Below are 24,639 nucleotides of genomic sequence, written 5' to 3' on the forward strand. Positions count from 1 at the left end.
ATTCTCTAGTTGGTGGGCATTTGGATTTCTTCTAGCTTTGTGCCAATGTGAACAAAGCTATTACAGCCATCAAGTTGTGTGTCTTTGGGTGACTATAGACACCCATCTCTGTTAAGTATTGGTAGAGCAGTGGAGAGGTTGTGTGTTAGGGTGTTGACAAGGTTAGTTTTAGTAGATGCTGCCAGCTTTTCGAAGGTGTGACTCAATTATGTGCCTTCACTTACAACACATGGGAGTTCCAGTTAAAGATGGTTCCTGCTGCTAAATATGGAAAGTAGAGCGGTGTTAGAAAATATTGAAACAGCCAGATATTTTAAGTGACACAAACTGAAAAATTGATAATTGGACTACATTAAAATTAACAATTTCTGCTTATCAGAAAATAATCAGAAAAGAGAATGAAAAAAAAAGCCAGAATGCGGAAGAGTCTAGCAATCTACCCAACAAATGACTTGTATCCTGAATATATGAATAATCCCTATAAATTGATAAAAAATGGATAAAAGACCTGATTAAAAATGGGCATAAGACATACAAGCACTTCCCAGAAGATGCTTTCCAAACAGCTAATAGGACGCCAGGGTTCTCAAAGCTATCAGTCTTGAGATAAATGCAAATTAAAATGCAAAAATGTATCCCCACCAGAATGACAAAACTTACACAGCTGACAATTTCCTGGGTTAACTTTTTACTTTTTTCCCTTTCATTAGGATAGATTTAAATATGTTCATCCACAATTAACTTTATCCCTTTTGACCCATAATATTCTTTAGTTAGAGAGCGGAGTGTAGAAATGCTACGATTTGTGCTCCTGGTGTAACTAGCCCATGTAGGAACTGGCTCTGTGGGATATGCACAGTCGAAGGACTACTGAACACTTTGGATCTGTCAATAACTGGATAATAGAAACCAACAAACCCCAAGACTCCACTGAGCAATGCACATTCAAAGGAGATGGGGTAGCAAGTTCGGACATCTATGCATTTGCCAACACTGTGATTGTCAAAGAAAGAAAGCGACGTTTACAAACTGCAAAACCTATAAATATCATGTAATCAAAATGCTTATCTGAGGGACTGGCCCAGTGGCCCAGCAGTTAACTTTGCACATCCCGCTTCGGTGGCTCCAGGTTTGCCAGTTCAGATCCCAGGTATGGAGCTATGCACGCTCATCAAGCCATGCTGTGGCAGGTGTCCCACATATAGAGTAGAGGAAGATGGGTATGAATGTTAGCTCAGGGCCAGTCTTCCTCAGCAAAAAGAGGAGGATTGGTAGCAAATGTTGGCTCAGGGCTAATCTTCCTCAAAAAAGAAAAAAATGCACATATAGACATAAAAAGAAAAAATTCTTATCTGATACTTTAAACCCTTTAAACCATTTTACTACAATCCAACCCAGTGCTAACTTAGCCTCTGCTGGAACGCATCCTGTGCAGGAGATGCTGCCTCTGAGCCTGTGTTTCTTCTTTGGCCAGCTCAGGCTTTTCCAAAGTGTTTCTAAGAAAAAAATATGCTTCCCAATAACTTCTACCAGTTGATCTATATTTCACTTACTAGGACACACAAATCAATCACGTCTGTCTTTGAGACGATATTTACTATCTTTGGGAAAATAGTTATCAAGTGCTAATTGGTCTATCCATATTTTAAAATTTAATTTAACAGTCATTTACTGTCCCACAGGAAGATAGAGTCACCTTAAGAATGTTACTATTTTGAACACAATATAAAATGCACGAGGTCCAATTCTCCTCCACAATTCTAGGAAGGCGCTAGAATTTTTCTCACAGGTGTGCGATCCTTATCTATGGCTGGGATTCCCCCTGTTGAAAGGTTGGCCCCAGCACGATTGCCCTGAGTGGCAGAAGAAGCCATAAGGCAGAGGTGACTCAGAGCACTCTGATCACTCGCAAACACAGAGCAACAAGAATGGGAGCATGTCTTTCCAGGCGTCTCCACACAGTGCTGGCACTTCCTGCCAAGGAGCGATTTCTAGGCAGTGGGATTTCATGTAAGCTTCAGGAGGAGTCCTACTCAAGCAGGTTGGAAGTACTCCAGCAGAACTCACCTGATGATGTTAGCAGAGCTGAACTCTGAACGAAGTAAAGAAGGACCCAGAATGGTGGGAATGAGTCTGAGCAGATGCAAGCCCAGGCGAGCTTTGTCTAGAAGAGAGAGGAGCCAGGAATAACACATTTTGGATTCACAATTTCCCCGCTGTCTGACTCCAGTGTTGATTACACACTCCTTACTGCTGGGAGGAACAGGGTGGTGCGTTTGCATTCTCAGCCAAACCACGATTCTGTAGCTGCAGAGGGATTTGCAGACAGTGATCCATTCCTACCTGACTGTCATGGTTGCCACAAAGGATGACTCCGTCACCTGGCTCTGTCCTTGAAGATGACCCTGTTCATGATGCTGGCCTTGCTACATGTCTGGCAGCAAAGACCAATGCATGTCCAGCGTCTCCATTCTGGACTGGCAGCATTAATGGAGAGACTGCCCATGGGTCGATGGCAATAGCAGTTGCATAGGAGCCTGCTGTTGTCTCTGGCCCTGGAACATTATCTCTGAAGCTAACAAGGCAGCTGGCTTGAGAAGACTAGGCCCGTCTCTTAGCAAGCTGGCCTACCTTCTGCTACTCACCTGCATGCCACAGCTCCTTACCACATCCAAGACTGCATTGGTGGATATTCTCAAAATGCATCCTAGTGAGAAGTTTTTCAGCAAGAGTTTCAATCTTTGCCTTCTCCCACATTTGGTCAAAATTCTCCCCATTTCAGCTTTAGTCACACAGCAATAACCTGCAAGGAAGACTGTCATTCAGCTGTGGCGGAGAAGATCCTCAGTGGATCAGCGTCAACACAAACCATGCCCTGAATCTATCCCCGTATTTATTACTGTGATCCTGTCTTGGCCTTCAGTACCAAAAATGGACTGTTGTCTCATAAAGCCAGATTTCAAAAGAGATATGTATTGTTTACAGGAATTTTAAAACTCATATCTATCAGATTTTGGTCACTTCAATCTAACATTATTTATTGTATTAAATTGGTTCAGATTAATCTGTCTAACTTCCCGTCCTGTGAGATGTGAGATGGTCCCTCTCTCTTTCTTTACATGACCTTAGGTCCAAGATGGAGTTAGTCATACTCCTCCATTAATGGGGCAATGGCACATTACCAAACCCATCGCTCTGGTTAAGACCCTCTAATGTGCACTGACTTACCCGCCCCCCAAGGCTGTATTACTGATCCCAAATATTTTCTGCCCTGCCTGAAGGGTGATGCCACTTCACTCACTTGAGATCACGGAATTGGACATGGTACATGCATGGACATCACACCTGTGTGGAGCCAGCAGGCAACAAACCATCATATTTCTTCCTCAAAGCACCAGATAAAGGCTGCTCTGCCAGCTGGTCTTTGAAGAGCAGATGACCTGGAGTGAAGCCACGGCTGACCCATAATGGAAATGCAACGTGAGTGAGAAAAAGCTGCGAATCATTGAGATTTTGAATCTGTTTGCATTGCAGAATGAACTTGCCCACCGTAAACCAAAGGTCCCATTTCCCAGTCACATTAACCCGCCCCCACCTTCATCACAATGTGTTTATTTTAGGGGCTGTTGATGCTCTTTGTAAGAGATATTGGAAAATGTATAATAGATTGTCTGCAAATCTTCTGAATTATATAAGTACTATTGTTACATATCACATTGCTTACTTTATTTTCCCTCAGCCCTGAGTTCTGCTCTTATTGCTATGCACACATACAGTCCATCTCCTCTAACAGTTGCTTAGAATTCCATGGTACAGATCTGCCACATTTTAGCAATCTGCTCTCTAGTGATAGAGGCATCCCTTACCCCTGATTCCCCATCACAACAAATAATGCTGTAATCAACACCCATACATGTGCTTTCTTATGGACCCGGGTGAGAATGCAGAAGAAATATTGGACAAATTCCAACACCAATCATGATTAAAAGCAAGTTAGGAATAGAGGAAAAATACTTCAGCTTGTTAAAGAGTATCTATAAAATAATTTATTAAAAAAAAAACTATAGCTGACATCACGCTTAAGAGTGAGAGACTGAATATTTCATCCCTAATATTGGGAACAAGGCAAGGATGTCTGCTCTCATCATTCATATTCAATGTAGTACTAGAAGTCCCAGTCATTGAAATAAGGCAAGAAAAGGAAATAAAATATCCATAGATTGAAAAGGATTGCATAAAGCTGTCTCTATTTGTAGATGACATGATTGTCATAGAAAATTCTAGGGAATCTAAAAAAAGAAAGAATAAGAACTAATAAGTGAGTTGAGCAAGGTTGCAGAATACAAGATGAACACAGAAAAGAAAATTGCATCTTTATATGTTAACAATAAATATGTGGAAACCAAAATTAGAAACACAATATCATTTATAATCACTCCAAAGTAAATAAATTTATAGGTAAAAACTTGCCAAACATGCAGAATATCTGTAAGGTGAAAATTAAAAATGCTGATGAAAAAATCAAAGAGGGCCAAAATAAATGGTGAGAATCAACAGATTAAGATGACAGTTCTCCTCAGTTGATCTATAGGTTAACCAACTTCCTGTCAAAATCCCAAAAAGGTTTTCTTATCGACATAGATAAGCTTAATCTAAACTTTATATTATAAACGTATTACACCATTATAAACTTATATCATATTAAAACTTATTATAAAGTTTTCTAGATAGAGTTTGCATAGAAAATCATAGACAGTCTTAACCTTGACAAAGAAGAACAAGGTAAGAGGAATTGCCCTAACTGCTAGGCTTACTATGTTGCCACAGTACAGGTAAGGGTGCTGGGCAGGGATAGATGCACAGAGCAACAGAGCAGAGTGGGGAACACAGAAACAGACCCACACAGATGTGCTCAACTTCTCTTTGACAAAGATGCCAAAGCAGCTCAATAGAATTTAATTCAATGGAAGGATAGATTTTTTCAATAAATGATGCTGGAGCAATTGGACATACTTAAGCAAAAAATGAACCTCAACCTAAATCTCACATCCCATTCAAAATTAATTCACAATGGATCACAGATTTAAGTATGAGATTGAAAATATAAAACTTTTGGGGAAAAAATAGGAGAAACTCTTCAGCAGCTAAGGAAAGACAAAGATCTTACACCTGAAACCAAAAGCAAAATCCATAATGGAAAAATTAATCACTTGGACTCCATCAAAATTAAAAATTGTCTTACAAAAGACCTTGGGAAAGGAAAGATATGACCAGCTACAGACTAGGAGAGAATATCCACCCATGACATATCGCACAAAGGACAAGAATACAGATGGCAAACGAGCTCATGGAAGGACGGTCCACATAAATCTCACACGGATTTAATTCTCTCCATTCTTCGGTAGTTCTCATCAAGGGGCTTCTTGTGAATACATTTTCAATATGTGTCCTTATGCAGTAAAATTTCTGAGGCTTTGTAGGTCCAAAAATACTTATTGCATTGTCACACTTCCAAAACCATTTGTTGGATAAAACTTGAACTGCAAGTTGTTTTTCTTAACACTCAGAAATATTCTCTAATGACCTCTTCCACCCAATGTTGCTGTTAAGAACAGTCCTCCATCCGATTATTGTTTCTCTATGTCTGCCCACCCCTGTTTTCAGGAAGCCTCACTCAGCAGGGCTTCTGTGCTGCCCGACGTCAACCCCAGGGCAGAGACGCCTGACCAGCTCCGGGGCCACCGCTTCCTTCCAGAAAGGAGCTGACGGTGGCTGTCTGAAAGCAGCTCAGAAGAGGGGAAGAGCGGCAGGTGCACAAGAGTTCCTCCAAACCCTCCCTCATCTCAACCGCTGCACAATGGGCTCCAGCACACCCGAGGTTTCTCACGTTCATTTTTTGTTAACTTCTCGGCTTCTTCATGCTTTCCTTCCTCGTTTATTATTACTTTCAATCTGACTTTGAGGAGGAAAAAGCCAGCACCTGGAGCTAGATTGCCATTTTTTTCAGGATCCAGTAGCCCCTGATTTTCTTTATTTTGTGTTAAAATATTACACATGGAGAGAGGGGATTTTGGTTCCGTGTAGCTGAGAGCAACGTTCGCATTTCATAGACACAGTCTGAAGGACATTAAAGTTGTGGATTTTTTTTTCAGAGCTATTATCAATCTGGGCAGCTCTTTTGATTAAAAAGTGATCAGTAACCTTTTATAAGCTTTCTGCTGCATTTGCCTCGAGAGTATGTTGATAAGAATGTAGAAGATACAGAATTAACATTTCTGGATTATTTGTTTCCTACATCTCTGGGATAAGGCAGCTTTAGCACTTAAAGTAATATGTTTTATTTATGCTAATGAATCTGATAATTTTTCTGAAAATAAAACTGTATGTGTATAATAAACTCCACCTTTACTTTTAAATTCCCATCAGTGTGATTGGCAGAAGGAAATGTATTTCTTCCCAGTGAATATTCACGTGTACAAAACATGTGGTCGATGAAAATTAAGCCAATTATTTTATATGTGTTAATGGCCAAAGGTGACACAATCTAATGACATATACAGAATCCACCCAAAATTGTGGAAATTTTAGATATTTCTCAAAATTACAGAAATCAGTAAATACTGTAACCACAAGTGTCATTTTGAATTTGAAGCCTTCAAGTGATAGTAACCATGTTGTAGAAATCAATCCAGAATATTGACCAGGCTTTTTTTTTCTTTTAGTTTGGGGTTTTTTTTCCTTTGGGATGGCTGAATGGGGTCGAGAGTTGGTCTCTTGGACCAGGTGGAGCTTGTCACTGTCTGGGAAGCCCACCTGCTGTTCTGGGCTCGGCCTCCACACAGCCTGGGATGTCGGGCAAATGGATGGACATTTCCCTGGTCCGCCTTCCTCACTTTTAAGTGGAAACGTGTGCTCCTTCTCCCAGCCTGACGCTGCAGGGACGAACAGCAGTTTCGAAACCATACAACACTTGGTGTTGCTGCAGGTGGCATCCTACACTTGCTTGGGTTGACTTGCCTTCTTGTCAAGAAACATTGTGAAGTCAGAGCCCACATGGAAGACCTGCTCCAGTCGTCATTCAATATATTCAAATATACTGTTTGAGTACGTCAAGAAAAATATTTCTTAAACAGATTGTGTTAAGCCAACAAGATATCAAATATCCAAATCTTTTTTTTGTAGAGAAATTCATCAGTTTCATCCAACATTTCACAATGATTTGGCTTAGATATCATCAAAAAATCAGTTTCATTTTAATTAAAGAGATAATGCCAGCTTTCAAGTAAGATGCATTCTTAATGAGCAAACTAATTTAAAAATTCACTCTGTTCAGGGGTTTATTTTCCTAGATAAAAGGTAATTACAAGGTCCTTTTGTACCTCTCTCTCAGAGACTGCTTTTTTTTTTTAATTTACAATTTATTTCCCATATAATTTAATACTAAACATTGCTTTAGCTGGCAGGAATATTTAAAATAAAATTTTATTGATTATCTTGCTTCTCTGGTAAGACAGGCCTTAATTCAGTTCCAGAAAAACAAGAGAAAAAAATTCCCCATCTTGAAATTGCTCTGCTTATTTTCATTTTTGGCCTTCATATGCGGCCCGGACAAAGTCTCCTGCTTCCCAAAGGCATGGTGCAGACCTATGTGGTAGCCAACACTCAGCACAAGTGGATTGATTTGAGTTTCTATTGTCTGTTCCCAGCTGTCAAGTGTCAAAGCCACCGTCACAATGTGGAGAACATAAAAACACGCCAGAGTCTCTTTCCCCTGAGGGTGTCAGAGCAGCAAGTGCCAGCTGCTCCAGGAATAAACAGGGGAGACTCGCTCCAGCCAAAGCAATCTCAGACGTCTCTGTTTGCAGGTGGAAACTGAGCCGGGCTTGGGGGCATGGGCCAACCTAGGAAGGCCCGAGAGCTCAGACAGGACTCCAGGGATGTTGTGGGCAGTCCGCAAGGTTGAGCAGGCATGAGTGTGTATCAGCAGGAGGCTGCAACGGTGGAGAGAGGGCTCGAAGGAGAAACAATGCGCAGCCTTGGTGCAAACTGACTCACCCAGTGAGTGTGATCACAGGACATTTAGAAGACTCTCACCACAGTCTGCACAGCCAGCAGGGCAGAAACGACCAGCCCTGGGACCTCTGATGGGGCCAAGGGCAGAGCTGGTCTCTCTCTAAGGCCGCCCTTCAGAGTGACCCCAGGCCCAGAGGGTCAGCTGTCTAATTCTTACCTTGCTCATGTACTAATAGAGATCACTTTGTAAGAAGGCCACTGGGGCTCATTAGAGTGGGATATCAAAAAGAATTTCTAAGAGGAGGCTTTGCTAAAAGCCTTGAATTCCAGACAGTGGAGGACTGAGGAGGGGCAGTCTGCAGTCTGCCTGAGTTCAGTTCCTAAGCTGGTAAACGGAGAAGTAAAAATGAGGAGTAGGGAGGCTGGCCCCGTGGCCCAATGGTTAAGTTTGGGCACTCCACTTTGGTGGCCCAGGGTTTCTCTGGTTCAGATCATGGGTGCCAACATAGCACGGCTCGTCAGGCCATGCTGGGGCAGCATCCCACATGACATAACCAGAAGGACCTACAACTAGAATATACAACTGTGTAGTGGGGGGCTTTGGGGAGAGAAAGAAGAAAAGCAAACAAAAACATTGGCAGCAGATGTTAGCTCCGGTGCCAATCTTTAAAAAAATTAAAAAGAGGAGTAGAATTTGCTTATAAAATACACACACATATATATAGTATATACATTATATATAATTACATATTATGCTAGAGTGTGGTATTATACACATAAAACTTAGCATTGTCTTTCTACAGATGAAAAGCTTGAAAAAAAGAAATTTCACATATTAAACGATAAAAAATCCTTCAATATCAAACCAGTCCATATTTTTCATTATCTTAATACACCCTAGAGTGATTTGGAAATTTGCACCCCTCCCCCCACACACAATAAAAAGCAAGCTGTTTTGCATTCTTGAATAAAGATTTTGCTGATTTCAGTTGGAGTGGCCATGAGAATGGATATAAATATTTTCCTTTACTTATTTAACAAATCAGTTGTTCCAACAATATTTATTAATTAAGCCGCATCAGTGATAGTCTGTATGGTCACTGTGGGAGAAACAAACAGAAATCATAATTTATGCCCTTCAGATGGATTGTCAGAGGAATGCAAATCCTTCAGCAAAAGGACTGAGCCCTGGAGAGACGGGCTAGGAGTTTTAATCAGCTGATAGGAGCAGTAAAAATCATCACCAGTTTGCAAACTTTCTTCCCCACTTCACTCCCAATTTATTCATTATCAGCTCTGCTCCATTTCCCCTTCCAACCCCTCATCTGGGCCCCCACGTCCCTGTCCCATATCTCACTCCAACCCTCAGAGTAGGAAACGGTCAGTCTGGGAGCTGGGGATGTCAAGATGGAGCCCCAAAAGCAACCAGAAGTGGGTCACGGCAACGTGAAAGGTGAGCCCAAGCCACATCCATGTCAGGGCTGATCAGGAAACACTGGAATCTGCTGAATCTGAAGGGTGAGTGTAGAGCCTGGAACAGTGACAGATGCAATGTGATGGATGTCAGCTGAACCTACTGTGGCCATCATTTCACAGTGCATGTAAAGCAGACCACCACGTTGTATGTCTTCAACCGTGATGGATGTCCACTATTTCTCAATACAACTGGGAAAAAAAAGCCAGAAACAAGAAGAAAACAGAGATGCCCTGGAGAGAGCACCAGCAGGAAGCCAGGAGATAATTGTAGCGAACCTGCCTGGAGTGGCCACAGCTTTTCAAGAACTGATTTTTAATTGGCCACCGGTCACATGCTAAATGAGTTGGGTCAGATATAGTTTAAAGTCAAAGGCTGAAGCAAAAATTATAGACTTTACCATTGCTAAAAAAAGAAGAGAAAGAAAGATAAAAGCAGAAAAAAGAAGGGAGGGAGGAGAGAAGGAAATTTTAATGTTGATCATAAGAGAAACTGATTGAGAAATTCATTTCTCTCTTTCAAATTTTATTATTGACCCTTACTTATTGATGTGGACCAAAGATGTCTACTGTAATTTCAATCATTTCCAAGCGACCATGAATTTATGCATTAGGACACTGGATTTTACATTTGTCACTGAATATTTTTGAGACAACAATTTGTATTTTGTTTACTGCCTTTCTTCTCTGATTTAATCAGGACATCTTAGTTCTTTGCCTTCAAGATTTCTGCAGTGTTTCTGGAGATTCTCTCCCTCTAGTGTAAAAACCTAACCTAACCTCATCATTCCAGTTCTGTTTTTGAGGGCAGAGTCTTTGTGGGCAGCCGGAGGAAGGAGGAAAGGCCGTGTCACCTCCCAGGGGACGTGTGGCCTACCACTGGGAAAAGCAGACCCTGGGCTGACTCCTGCACAGACCTCAGCAGAACCAGGCAGGACGTCAGTCTAAGGGCAGAGGGACTCCCTGCTCTCTGCCTGTTTCTTGCTCTGCGGCTTTGTCAGACTCTCAGACAGAGCATGCAGGAGTCCGTCATCAGTGAGGTGAAGGCTCAGAACTGGATTTAAGACAAAAATCATGCAATGCGGTATTTCTTGCACCCTTGAATTTGTAGACTAGAATCGCATCTCCCTACGTATTTTCAATAATGCATTCAGTGTTTGTCCAGATACTGATAACCTAAAAATTTTAATCCACAAATTCTCTCTTTCCTCATCAAATATAAATAATCCAGTATCAGTCTATGACTTTTCACATGAAACTGTATAAAGTGACCATGACACTAGGATGTGATTGAAAGCGGCAGAAAGAAAATAGCCCAAGTTAAAGAGGTCTAATGTCAGTCAGAACGAGCTCTCTGACATTAACTGTGCCTGAGGACAGAATAGTAAACAAACAAAAACTACACAGTATTTGATGATATTTTGCTAGTGACTTATTCCAGGCTTCACAGCTTAGTCTTCCCCATCTCTGCCTTCATTCAACAGCCTTGCCTTATTTGGCTACAAAGAGAGTAGAGAGTGGATAGAGACAGGTCGATATAAATAGATAGGTGATAGATACTTAATAGATAGACAATAGATGATAAGATAAATGATAGATAGTACAGATAGATTATAGATAGATACACAGATAGATAGAAAGACAGAGAGAGAGACATAGAAACATAAATCCTGTAATAGCCCAACAGATCGTTGAGATCAGGGATAATGTCATATTTATCTTTGTGTCCCCAACACCATGCACAATGCCTAACACACAGCAACTACTTAGTATTTCTTGAGTAGATGCAAAACCATGTAATCTTGCAGTCTTGAAAAAGTCATTTAGTCTTTCATCATCCAAATTTCCTTAGCTGTCTAATGAGGCTTTTAAATTTTCTGATCTCTCTGCTTTCTAAGACCCTTTTTATGTCTGAAACAAATTAGGATACTATAAATTGTTCTATATCAGCCTTTTTGAAGTATCTCCCATGTCAGCAATACCCCTTCTCTGCCCTCACCCAGCCGAGCAGAGATGCTCCCGTAGCCACTTTGTGTAAAGTACCTTAAGTGATCAGAACAGGGTAGTCCTCTTGACCAAGCTGGGCCACTCGGAATCCATCTGCTGCAAACCTGGAATTGAGAGGAAGAGAGACTGAGAGACAGAGAGAAGCAAGAGGCAGGCTCCTTCTTTCATCACCTGCAACGGTGGAAGTTTAACAGAAGCTTGCGGGCTGGGAGGTCTCTCGCTCGCCCACCAACAAATGCCAGAATGGAGAAGACATGCAAAGAGGATAAAGGAGAAGGTGTGAAGAGAGCCCTGGATGCCTCCAACGCTTTTTCTTCTCCACTAGCAGGAGTTTACGGAAGCCCAAAGGCATTCTCAACTTCTCTTGATTAAAAAGCTCATTCAGGTTCGGGCACTTCCAAACAAAAATGTCCAAAACTGCTGTCAATCAAAGTTATACTAGAGCAATTTATTGTCAGCACTTATTAAACCAACTTATGAGATAAGAAAGAGATATTAGATTGTGATAGAGGTAATTACATACAGTGAGTAGAATTTCCACATATTTTCAATTTAAGTCTTCGAAAGTTATTTGCAGCTCACCATAGCAATAGAATCTTTGCCGCCAGCACCTGTGTGTGCCCTCTGCTGCCTTTGCCTATTCACATAAGACAATGTGATGAATTGTGCCTCCCAGGACCATCCATTTCAGTTACCAGACACCAAAGTACTGCTAATGAAAGTCACTAAATGCATTCAGGTGCTCTTTGGCATCCATAAATAGAAGAGGATCCAAAAAAATCACAAGAAAGATAATGCCATCCAGGATAATGCAACAGAGACCTTGTTCTCTATATCACTGTGCTGGTAACATTATGGGTACGCAGGACAAGGACCTATAGCTTATGAGAAGGTAAAGATTAGATGTAAAATAAAACACATCTGGAAAAGGTAAGTAAGTATTCTTTTTCTGCATCGTACCAATGACCTACTTGCTGACAAGCTCCCCAAAGCAGGATCCTCTAATCCCAAATGAGGCACCCTATCGATTCAGCCTAAGATTTCCCCAGGATTCATTCAATAAACCTAAAGGTGTTCAGAAGACATTGTTATGCTCTTCTGCTAAACAACATATTTCCCTGTTCTTCTATCAGACGAGACGCAGGGCACAAAGAGATGATCATCAGAATATGAAAAAGCATCCCCATTTCTGTATAAAACCCTTAGTGGGTAACATCTTAAAATTAGCATGCTGGAGCTAGGGAAGATGACTACTAAAGGGCGTCACTTTCATGGCATAGCTGAAATTAGATGAAATTTGCTACACTGACTTCAGTAGATTTTCCTATTTCCTTTACTTGTGTCCATTACAGAAAATAACTGCCATCAGGTGCATCAGTATTGAAATGGAGTGTCCAAAGTAGACGTGACTGCCTCACTCACTAATTTATTTGTCAGTCAAGGATTACTCGTTCACCTCCAACTCTGTAACAGGCCCCACGAGAGGAAATAGTGATACAGTGGTGGGCAACAGCTGATGATCCATGTCTTCATGGGGCTTATTGACTGGTAAAGGAAGCAAGTATTGTTCAAATCTCCATAAATACAAAGACAATAAGATCTCTAAAACAAGGAATGGTTATAGAAGAGCATATTTAAAATCTATCAGCACTTTAGTGAAGGAGTAGCTGGAAAGTCCTCTGGAAGGAAATTATGCTTGAGTAGATCTATCAGTTATGCACAGAAATCAGCTGATTGGAAAGGGTCGGGTGGAAAAGAGCACTTTGGATAGAGATAACCATACATGCAAAGGCCCTGGGGCAGGAGACGGTGGTAGGTGGCCATTGGTTTAAGCAGAATTTTTTGATGATACTCAAAGGAAGGAGACCTGACAGCTTGGAGACCTTGTGAGAAAAGATTAGAAGTGGTACAACGGATGCCCTCTGGATTAAAATATAAAGAGCGTGGGGAATATTTTGTAAAGTGTAAAGCTTCATAGAAATGCTAAATCCTTCAAAACAATATCCTCGTTATGAATCCCAAGTCTCAAGACCTGACTCCCTACCCGCCTTGTCGACGCTGCCAGCTCTTCTGTTTGCAGTACTGCAATGGCCTCCTGGCCAGTTGCTCTGCGTTGACTTTGGCCTAATCCCTCACTCAAGGTATTCTCCCCACAGCAGCCAGAGTGATGGCTTTCAAAGGTAAGACTTACCACATCACTCCTCCGCTCAAAACCCTTCAAACATACCCCATCATCTTCAGATTTACAAAGAATGAACCAATTTTTAACCTGGCCTGCAAAGCCCAAGTGCAGTGCCATCCAGCAGAGACAGAATGGGAACCACCCGTGTCGGTTAAATTATCTAGTAGGCGCATGAGAAAAGTAAACAGAAACAGGGGAAAATAATTTTAATCATATATTTTATGTAAGCCAATATGTCCAGAAGATAATCATTTCATTGTGTATTCAATCTAAAAATATTAATGAGGTATTTTGCATTATATTTTGTACTGAATCTTTTAATTCCAGTGTGCAGTTTACACCTGCATGAAAAAAATAAAGAGCATCATCCTCAGCACTGCAGGGAAATTGTGTTTTAATTATGCAGCAGCAATGTGGAGGGAAGTCCCGGGGTCATATATGGAGAAAAAAATGCTCCAGCAGAGCCAGCGTTCTGTACAACTAGGATGCTCAAGAGGCATGTGCCGGCTTTTACTACTTAAAGTACGACTTTCTTTGATTAACTATCTCTTTGAATTATGGAGGTAAAAAAAAGAACAAAAAATGCTTAATTGTGTGTGAGAGAACATGTGTATGACTCTCATCAAATGTAAAAATATTGAAATGAAATAAAAAACAGAAATCATTACTTTTGAAAAAGGTTAGTCTACTTAAAGGGGCAACTTTAAATTGAAAAAGATGGAAAGGAAGGGGAGAGACACAAAAAACTTCAACTTTTAAATATGAGGCAAAGATAGAAAAAGATAGAGAGATATAGACAATGGATGGATAGATATATCTAGATCTAGCTAGATATTTAGATATAGTTGGCTCTAGATAGATCTAAATCTAGATAGATATCTAGGTCTAGATAGGTTTAGACATAGGTAGATATTTAGATGATGGATATATAGACGATAGATATATAGATGATAGATAGATGATAGAGATGGGTAATAATGATGATGGTGATGATAGATGATGATACATAAATAGATAATAGATATAGATAGATGATAGATGGTAGATAGATGATAGGTAGAGGAGGATGATGATAGTTGATAGATATAGATAGATAGATAGATGATATAGTAGATAGATGATAAATAGATAGGTGATAGAGTTAGAGATAGATACCAATATCACCAAACCCCCATAAAATGTCATCAAACAAATGCTTCTGCTCTGCATGTGGAATGAGAATCTGCCTCTGGAAAGTGGAGAAAAGGGCAGGTGAAGTATCCTCAGCCACAGCGCTCCCACAGGCTCAAACTCAGGTGAGGCTACTGCAGTTGTATGAGGAGCACGCTTACGGAGCAGAACTCAAAAAGAGCCACAGACAGTCTTGCACTGTGCCTTTAGACTGTGTCCCTCACAGGTGGCAGTGACTGGAAGCCCATCTCCTCTCCCTGAAGCCTCAGAACAATTACCATGGAACTGACATGCATTTCCCTTGTAACCGATCCCTGAGTTCTACAGTAAAAAAAGGGATGAAATTGTCAGATGCCTGCAGCTCTATGTGGGATTGTCACGGATGGGCCTGACAGACAGGCAGCCAGACAGGAATATGTTCTATTGACAAACAAAGTACTAGAGTGTTGTTGAAATTGGAGGTATCATTTTCCAAAAACATTAGCAACATGTGCTAAGGTTCTCAATGAAATAATGAGTAGTCTTTTCTCAAATTACATGATAGTTTTATTGTAAGTTAAAACCACGGGAAAATTATTTATCTTGGATAAAAGAAACATGGAGCTAAGTTCTGGGTTTAGGTGGTTGTAAGAAGGCTTCTCCTTGACAGAGGGTCTCAGAGTTTGGGGACATGAGCCCAAATTTTGATGTACTGGACTCTCCTTCACAATGCAGGTTGTCCAGCGTCCCAGCTTATTTCACCCTCCAATAGGGTAAAGAATAGAACTCTGCCTGTAAATTTCCAAAATGCCCCATAAAGGGCAGCAGAGATTCCATTAAGAACCACTAATTGAGGTAAAATAGTTTATTCCTTTAAATCGGTGTGCCTGTGTGTGTGTGTGTGTGCAGGTGCACAGGCAAGACCCCTCATCAGGTTCAACAGTGTGGGGCACGATCTCTCACGCTCGTGTTCCCTGCCCCTCCTGGGACACCTAACAGAAAGCCAGTTCCTTCCTTATTCCTAGTACAACTCAGTCTATTTTTGATGCTTTTCAAGCCATAGACATTCTAAGAAGTCAGTCCTGGCTCTTTTGGCCCAAAACCTCCTCCTCTCTCCTCTGCACCCTGAGGGAGTCTATACTTCACATCTACTGTCTAATCTTCAACATGTATGTCTTTTTTTTTCAATCGTGTTAGTCATGGCTCTGCAAGTAAATTGTTAGCTTCTTGAGGACAAGGACTGATTTTTTTCTGTCATCCACAAAGTCCTTAAGGGTGATGACATGAAACAAGCTTCCAAGATTGTCATCACTGAATGCTTTTCTCATGCACAGCTCTCTCAGATCCCACGTCATGTTGGTTGTCATCTGACAGAACACTGCCTCGTCAATGTCCATGTCCAGTGGATTGGAAAAGAGGAAATAAATGGCATCAACTGAGAGGGATGAAAGTCATAGAAACCCTCTTTAATTTTCGATCAACAATAACGTAGCTCAGAAGCGGCAACAGATTCAAGAAGCAATTACATTTGAATGCTTCAGGATGATTCATGGGCTTCATTAAAGGCTGATCAGAATTCATTAAGAACTTACGTAAATTGTCTTCATCCCTTACATCTGGATTATTTACACATACAAACTCATATTTATGGAAGAAAGTAGAAGCACCTTATCACATTTTCAAACTATAATCAAAATAACTGCTTGGAAGCCTGCTGATATGAAAATTAACTTTATTTCCAAGTTAACTTAGGAAATCCGTCACTTGTTTTCCATTTACTCATTACATTTTTATCAGAAATTTATTATGTTATTGTTTGGTTGTCAAAGGATGGAAGTTTTACTCACTGAAGGTGATTGTCATAGATTAACTGCTTGTGGCCCCTTGACACTCGTATGTTAAATTCCGACCCCCGAGATGACAGAACTGGGAGGAGGGCCCTTGGGAGGTGATCTGGTCATGAGGGTGGAGCCCCCATGATGGGGTTAGAGACCCCAGAGAGCTTCCTTGCACCTTCCACCACATGAGGACACAGGGAGAAGTCGGCTGTCCATGAACCAGGACAAGGGCCTCACCAGCCATTGATCTCAGACTTCCAGCCTCCAGAACTCTGAGAAATAAATGTCAGTTCTTTGTGAACCACCCAGTCAATAGTATTGCGTTATGGCAGCCGGAACAGGCTAAGACGGTGGTCAATTATCATAGTTGTTTCATTTTGTAAAAAAATAAATTTGACATTTGAATGAAAGGACAGTCATGTCCGGCACATAATAATGCAAGAGGCTCCCAGCTCCTCAAGAAGTCACCCTTTCTTTCTCATTGAACAAATTGTTGTTCAATAAGTGTAAAATTACTGCTACACAAGATGAAGAAGTTCTAGGGATCTGCCGTGCCACGTGGCACCTGTAGTTAACAATGGGGTGTGTGCGCTTAAAGCCTTGCTAAGAGGGCAGATCTCAAGAAAAGTCCCCACACACCAAACCAGGGGGCACAAGAAGTCTCTGGGAGGTGATGGATATGTCTGTTCCCTTGATTGTGGTGATGGTATCACAGGTGTACACGCGTGTCCAAACTCATCAAAATGAATACATCAGCTATGTGCTGTTTTGTATATTGATACATATCAATAAAGCTGAGAGAAAAAAGAAAAAAACTCAAATGAAACCCACAATTGGATCTCTTCTTCCTACTGTTGTTTTAAAATTATAGATCTTTTTTCATTTTGAAATTAACACACAAAAAACCCTTAATTTAAATGACACATACATTATGCGCTATATTTCTATACTTTTTGCAAATTTTAAGCCTGTCACTCATGCACACAAACACGTGCACAGAGCTCTCTTCATGATGGAGAAAGCATTCACCCACAAAATCAGTTAATTATTAGATTTATAAAATTTGTTTTTCCTCCAGAAACCAATTAATGTCCTTGTGTTAATGGGAAATCACATTAACGCAAGCTTAATTTCTGCACATTTCCAACAGTCCCACCGTGTCTACTGAATGCAGCACTAAAAAGTTCTGGAGCAAAAAGCAAATGGAGTCGAGACTGCTCTCACTCTGGGGTTTTGCATAAATGGGTTTTTGAAAGTTCCTGAGCTACACGAAATGTTTGCAATTCTAAACTTCCTACCCAAACTCGTCTTCTATTTAAGGCAGCCGAGTGTGCCAGCATCGGATGCAAGGACCTAAAGACTGAAGAAATTTAACGCTAGTTTGAAGCAGAGAAGAAGAAAGCATAGAGTTAGATTCTGAAAAACATAAACATAAAAGGGAAAGAAAGTGAGATAAGGAGAAAAAAGGAATCCAAAAGATAATATATAAATTGCATGTGTGTTTGTGTGTGTGCGTGTGTGTGTATACAAAACGACAAAAGTAAGGTTTGTGTTTTCCCATTAGTACATCTGGACGCACCTCCATATAATTTCAATCTCTACTGAAAAGTAAAACAAAATGTGAGACAATGCATAATACAGCAAGAAATTAGAATTCCATTTGCTTTTTACAAAGTAAGGAGAATTTATTTTTCCTCTCGGAGGCTAAGACATGCTAGCACAGAAGACAAGGGACAGCCAGCCCAGTCCTGCGGGGCTGGATCGCCAACACTGGACATTCAGATGAAGATTCAATGTCCCTGAAATAATTGGATGATTCAAGCTTCATAGTAAAATCAGGCTTTGATAGATAAAATTAATTTCCTTTTCATTTTAATGGACCTTATGCAATTACTAGGGTTCAGGCATGTGAGGATAAAAAACCAATAGCGTTTCAAAATGCACGTGGGCTTTCTGTTTACAGAATGGAAGCGGCAAAGGGTTGACCCCACCACATGAAGCCATATTTGAATTTTTCTGGACAATTCTGTGGCCTGGCTCTGTTGTTAGTTACTAGTTTCATTTTAAACAGAAAGATAATTTTATGAGGGTATATTGACATGTAGAATAGGGCTTTTTCTGTCAAGTGGGAAAGAAAGGAAACAGAAGCCAACCGTGGTCTCAGATTCTATTTCCAAAAAGAGGCATGTGGCGTTGATGACAGTTGACGATGGTTCTGTAAGAGCTTGAAGCTAGCCCCATTCAAGATCTACAGAATCAGAAACCTGGGAGTGAGGCCCCATATTTGGGATAGGACAACCCTCCAGGTGATTCTACCATACTCTGAAACCGGAGAACCACTGCTCTAAGAACACGACCTCAGCATCAACACACTCCAAACACCTGCGCTGGTTCTCAGGGCATCTCGTGGCACCTTCCTTCCCTCTCCCAGGTGACCTGCATCACTCAGGTAGGTTTGCCGAGAAGGGCTTTGCCAAGAAGAGAGCCCATCTACCTGGCTCCAGCAGAGGCTGAGCCTACAGTCCTGCCTACAGAAGATGCAGTTAACACAAGACGGCAGTAGCTGCTGCCGGTTGTCGAGCTTGCTGTGTGGGCCCTGGTGCCGTGAATAATCACGCTATGAGACCCTCAGAGTCTGTCCTCGCACAGAAGTGAGGATGATCGTGCATCCCTACCGGAAGAGCAGATTTATGCATGCTCTTGATGCTGACTTCAAATACACAGGGAACGCAAAATTCTATATATATGCTAATGGTTTCAAGTGTGATCCTCTTTAGCCATCAATATTTATTGAACAAATTGGCCGTGTCTTACAAAGATGATTTCTAATTCATACACTAGCATATGCATACTTTTAGATTTTAACAATGGAATGTATGACTGGTATATCACACTTCTAAATATACATCAACAGCCAAAAGCTACGTCCCGGTTTCGTGACAAGGACTTCACAAGTTTTCCGAGAATCATTCAGCCGCTGGACCACTGCCAGGAGGAAGTGAGACAACACAGGATGGATGGAGATGGAGATGCTTTTGCTCAAAGGATTTCAGCTCAGCTTGTCTGGGGTGTAATATTCCACAAAAGTTCTGACTACAATCCTGCTGACCTTTCTAAGGATTTGCGAAAGAAATGGCCAAATGCTGTATAAAGCAGATCCCTCAAAAACTCTTCTTCTTCTCAACAGATGAGCTATTTTTACTCTTCCTTATAAATCTTCCATTTTGAGGAAAAACATCCTTCATCATTTCAATGCATATCTTTTATAATTCTCCAAGAAAACTTAGAGGGATTATGTTGCATATATATTATTCCATGGAACCCCACTTTATCACTTTGTGGATAAAGAGTCCACCGACTGGACGTTCAAACAGAGGTTATCGTCAATAATAAGGGCTATTGCATTGCAGGAAATAAAAAAGAGTGCCCACCAGCCGGCGGCCAGGGGCCCCACTCAGGTCCCTTCGCACAGCAGCAGAATCGCTCACCTTTCTTCACACCTGAGCTTACTCAAGCCTCTCCCTTAGAGCTGCCTTGTTGTCCAGGGGGCAGGCAGGGCTCCAGGACACATAGTCAGGGAGAAGGAGACATCAGCGAGGGGAGGAGAGTGGACTCGCTGTCACAGTTTGGCCACAGGAAAGGGTGCGAAGGGCATAAGGAGAAAGCAGCCATGGATTTGGCCAGTCTTGTGTCAGGGACATACAAAGGCATCATTTTTACAAGGAAATAAAGCACAAAGGTTCCCTTGGTTAGCTGAAATGCTAACTTTTAGAACGTGGGGCATGAAGTTCCCCTGACAGGAGGGAGGCTGATGAACTCAATGCTTCTTATCTAGCTGGAGTTCCCAAAATGTCTTCTGAGGGACTACGGAAGTACTAAAGGAAAACTGTAAAAATCTTTTCAAGATCAAAATAGTGTAGGATCCCAGGGCCCACCCGGTGGCATAGCAGTTGGGTTCACACGCTCCACTTCAGTGGCCCGAGGTTCGCAGGTTCAGATCCCGGATGTGGACCAACGCACTAGTCATCAAGCCATGCTGTGGTAGGCATCCCACATATAAAGTAGAGGAAGATGGGCACGGATGTCGGCTCAGGGCCAATCTTCCTCAGCAAAAGGAGGAGGATTGGCAGTGGATGTTAGCTCAGGGGTAATCGTCAAAAAACAAAGAAAAATACTGTAGGATCCTATTAGCAAAGTTAGACAATTTTTTTTTGTTTTTGTTATAGGACAATTTAAAATCTGCAATATACTCACGTACGCTATGAACTTCCAAAAAGGGACACAACCTTCTCTCTGCTTTCCAAAGTAGTTTTACCGCCAAAACCCAATTTTCACAAACCTTTCTGTGGAAGTGGTTTCTAAATGAACACATGCAATATTAATCCTGAACACTTTTAGGTGCTGTCAGTGCTTTGTGCTCTGTATTTTCCTTTGTTTCGTTTAATTCTCACAACCATTGTCTAGACTCCTGTTTTCTCCGTGTTGCAGGTGGTAAACTGAGGCTTAGGTAGGAGAAGTACTTCGCCTGAGACCACAGGACTGGCAACAGCAGAGTCATCTCCCCATCAGGTCCCCTGACCTCCTTCTGGACAACGGCCCTGTGCACCTGCATGTGCTCGCACACCAGGAGGCAGGGGGATGTGCACCAGCCCCAACGCCCACCGAAACCCACTGCTTGGGAGGAGGAGCCCGGCCAGCGCACACGGAACACGCCTCAGGACTGAACTGAAAGGAAGTCTATTTTCAGATTAGAAATGAAGCTCGTGGCAAAAAGGATTTTATGTCATGGTCTATCTTTGTCCTTCGAGACAAGAGTTAAGTAAAAAATATAGAATACCCTCCAGACTGAGACAGTGCGGACTAGAAGACTCTACCCAGTGTTGATGGGGTTTTACCAGCAATACAAGGGGATGTCTGGGTCCAGCTGAGAGGCACAGCCCGTCTTTGTAGCAAGTGCGTCTGTCGCGAGTGTCTAGTCTCTGGTTTGCCAGGTGTGAAGTGAGACTGCATCCACGAATCCTTTTGTCGTCTTCAAATTACGCGGAGTTGGGAACTCATTTCTATGTGACCAGATAGAGACAGATGGCCATGGGAGCCCACAGCAGGAGAAATAGTCTTTTCCTTACAATAACAGCTCTCTCCTCCAGCGCCAGCTCTGTTTCAGGTGTTTGGTGAGTTTATCTCATTTAACCTATAGACAGCGCTTCGAGGTAAGGCATTTGGGGACAAGGTGACTGAGGATCCTGGAATCTCAGTCCCACAGCTCCACAGTGGGGGAGGTGTGCAGACCCGGGGCACACCGGAGCCTCTGCACCATTCGGCCCTGCAGCAGAGCACCCACGACCGGCCAAGGCAGCCGCCCCTCTCCTGGTGCTTCCCTCTGGCCCCTCTGCCTTTGCTCCCTCACCCTCCGTCCCTCCTGCCTCTTCATCCTGCTCCACATACCTCTTCCTGTGTCTCCATCAGGCCTTTGTGCTGACTTCTGACGACCCTCCTCCCACCTTCCTGCAGCTCATCAGATACGACCATCAGGAGAGGTGGCCTCCGTGAGGATGTCATCATCGTCTTTCACAGGAACCACAGGATATGGTGGGAAGAGATTGAGAACAACCACACTGACAAACTCACTTCTGCGAACTGCCAATGGGATGTCCTTTATAATACGGCTCATGAATAATCTGATGCTATTCTAAGCTTTCACAGTACGTCCCATCCATATGCACTGTTCAAACTCACTGGAACGTTTGCTTGTATATCCTTTGAACCAGAAACTCAGTCTTATAGTCTGGAACATAAAAAGATAAGAAGACACTTCTGGCTTCTGATGTGGCATGTGAGGACCTTAGAAGTCAGCGCTCCATTCCAACAGCAAGTGGAAAGCTGGAGAAACGAAAACCAACACCTCTCCTTGTGTGTCCTTGATTGTGTCTCCCCTGGTTTGTTTGAGTTCTCTGGAGGCTTCTTAAACAAGGTCTGAGATGTGCATTTCCTTCTGTTCCATTCCCTCTTATCATCCAGGAGCCCTAAGGAGGTGGCGGTGAGGCATGTGAGGGGAGAGGCAGGCTTGGTCCCACGAGGAGTTCATAGTCAGCCCGTGCTCCCCAACTGTGAACGTCACGTGTGCTCTCCGTTCCTCATGCGAAGGTGGGGCAGAAATGCTAGTGGGTCCATCACACGCATTCTGCTGATGTCCACATATGTACAAGGAGGGTGAGTGTTTGAGACTGAAGCTTGGAAGGAATATTGAAGCTTCCCTGTGCGTGTGCACGTTTCTATTCACTCTATGTCTCACAGAATTCACAAAATGTAAATGGAGGGTGAAAGATTTAAATTCTGCTTATGAAGAAATTCTTCATTTGGAGATCAGACTTTGCATTTTCTCACCAACTCCTTAGACATATATCACACTCGCACTGGGGAAAAAATTTCCTTTTTCTCTGAAAAGAGTCAAGACTTCTGTTTTTGGTAATTCAGCAAGCTTGATCCTGGACCATCCCTCCTGATGCAATCTGGAAGATTTGAAGCTTAGGGCGAATGTGTATCTCTCACTGTTGTATACCCTAGCTGTGCTGAGGCATTACTTTCCTTTACTGTGTAACTCTCTTTTTGCTCCCCCATAACATCTCTTTCTGGTCTCCCCATCAACCTGCACCTATTATTGACATTGATTGGTAGGTTGGTAGAAATCCTTCAACCGATCAGATCCTTGTTGATGGTAGCCTTGAGGATATCTTAAAGTACCATAAAGTTTGAAAAATGTATAAAATAATCTCTTGGAGTTGAAGACAGTCACTGCCAGGGGGAAAATCCAGCAAGTTGGAATCCTCATAAATAGGTTGACATATTTCATGCAGTGAAATGCTTCAATAATTCAATCGTTGAGTATAACCCTCTAATTAAACTATCTACTGTATTTAGCTAGATACATTATATCATGACACATGTTAGGTTATATTCAGAACTATGAACATTATAGTTTAAATGTAATTTAAAGGGATTGTGATGGAAAATTGTGACTACCTGCATTTTTTCACCCCAAGAGCTACTTTCATTTGTAATCTCCACAATGACTAAGCTTTCTTTGATGGGGAAACTTGTACTAAGGACACATTTAGCTATTTCACAATCTAAAATCTACTCTTGGAAAAGCCACCTTACACCACTGCTATAGTGATCAGAACCACAGTGGAGCCCTCACTTCCATAGTCGTTCCACTGACCAGCCAACACGTGGGAGTCAGTGGCGAGAACACTAGTGCGCTCTGCTCCTGGAATTGTAAGAGCCAGAGGAAAACATATATTTCATGTCAAGATTTGCTTTGCCAGGATCCATGGAGATGCCACAGAGAGGCCACCTGACTTTGGTCAGGTACCTTCCAGGGTCCAGTGTGTGCTGTGGCCTTATCTCTACCGAAACAGAGATGTATGGAGGAAGCCTTGAGACAACATCTTAGCAGGCTTGACTCTGACTCTGACCCATGATGTCCAGCAACACTGAATAGTAAAGACTCCACAAGCACTGCCTGCTGGCTGGTTTCCTCCAAGCATCCACGTCCGGGCTGGTAAGCAGGATGGGTATCACTCTTTTTTTTTGAAATTCATAGGATTACCAGTGTCCAGACTGATGTCCACTCATTTATTCATCTCTAGGCTCTACTCAAAAACGAAAAACACCTCCCATGCCATATGCCCCTTGATCCAGGTCTCAGTTCTCTGGGTCAACAGTTTCACATTTAAACATTGTATTTCTGTTTGTCTGTGAATTCCTGTAGCAACTAGCACTGTTCTTCCTCCCAGGTTTCCCCTGTCCACTCACTCCATCTCGTGGGCTGGGCGGCAGCCTCCCTCCGGCTGTAGTTTGTTCCCCTGCTGTCCGGCTGCTCATTCTCCAGGATCTTCAGGAGAGCACCTTCTCAAGGACACATCTTACCGTGAGATATTCCCTTCATCTCACCTCGTCCCTGTCATTTCATCTCAC

The 24,639-nt window shown here is 42.1% G+C and overlaps 1 long non-coding RNA gene across 2 annotated transcripts; it reads right to left on the reverse strand.

Annotated features, from left to right (window-relative positions):
• Positions 1–123: 123 nt before the first annotated feature.
• LOC138921132 (uncharacterized) lies at positions 124–22,893 on the reverse strand. 2 transcript variants are annotated; one of them, XR_011433425.1, is made up of 5 exons: positions 22,108–22,250; positions 21,558–21,722; positions 11,530–11,597; positions 2,068–2,164; positions 124–261 (listed from the first exon to the last, which is right to left on the reverse strand). It is a non-coding gene; the product is annotated as an uncharacterized lncRNA (long non-coding RNA). The 2 variants fall into 2 exon arrangements; XR_011433424.1 differs by lacking the exon at positions 21,558–21,722 and having other exon boundaries at positions 22,108–22,893.
• Positions 22,894–24,639: the final 1,746 nt, after the last annotated feature.

The sequence above is a fragment of the Equus caballus genome, chromosome 27 (genome assembly GCF_041296265.1).
Source record: "Equus caballus isolate H_3958 breed thoroughbred chromosome 27, TB-T2T, whole genome shotgun sequence".
In the NCBI taxonomy this organism is placed as follows: domain Eukaryota; kingdom Metazoa; phylum Chordata; class Mammalia; order Perissodactyla; family Equidae; genus Equus; species Equus caballus.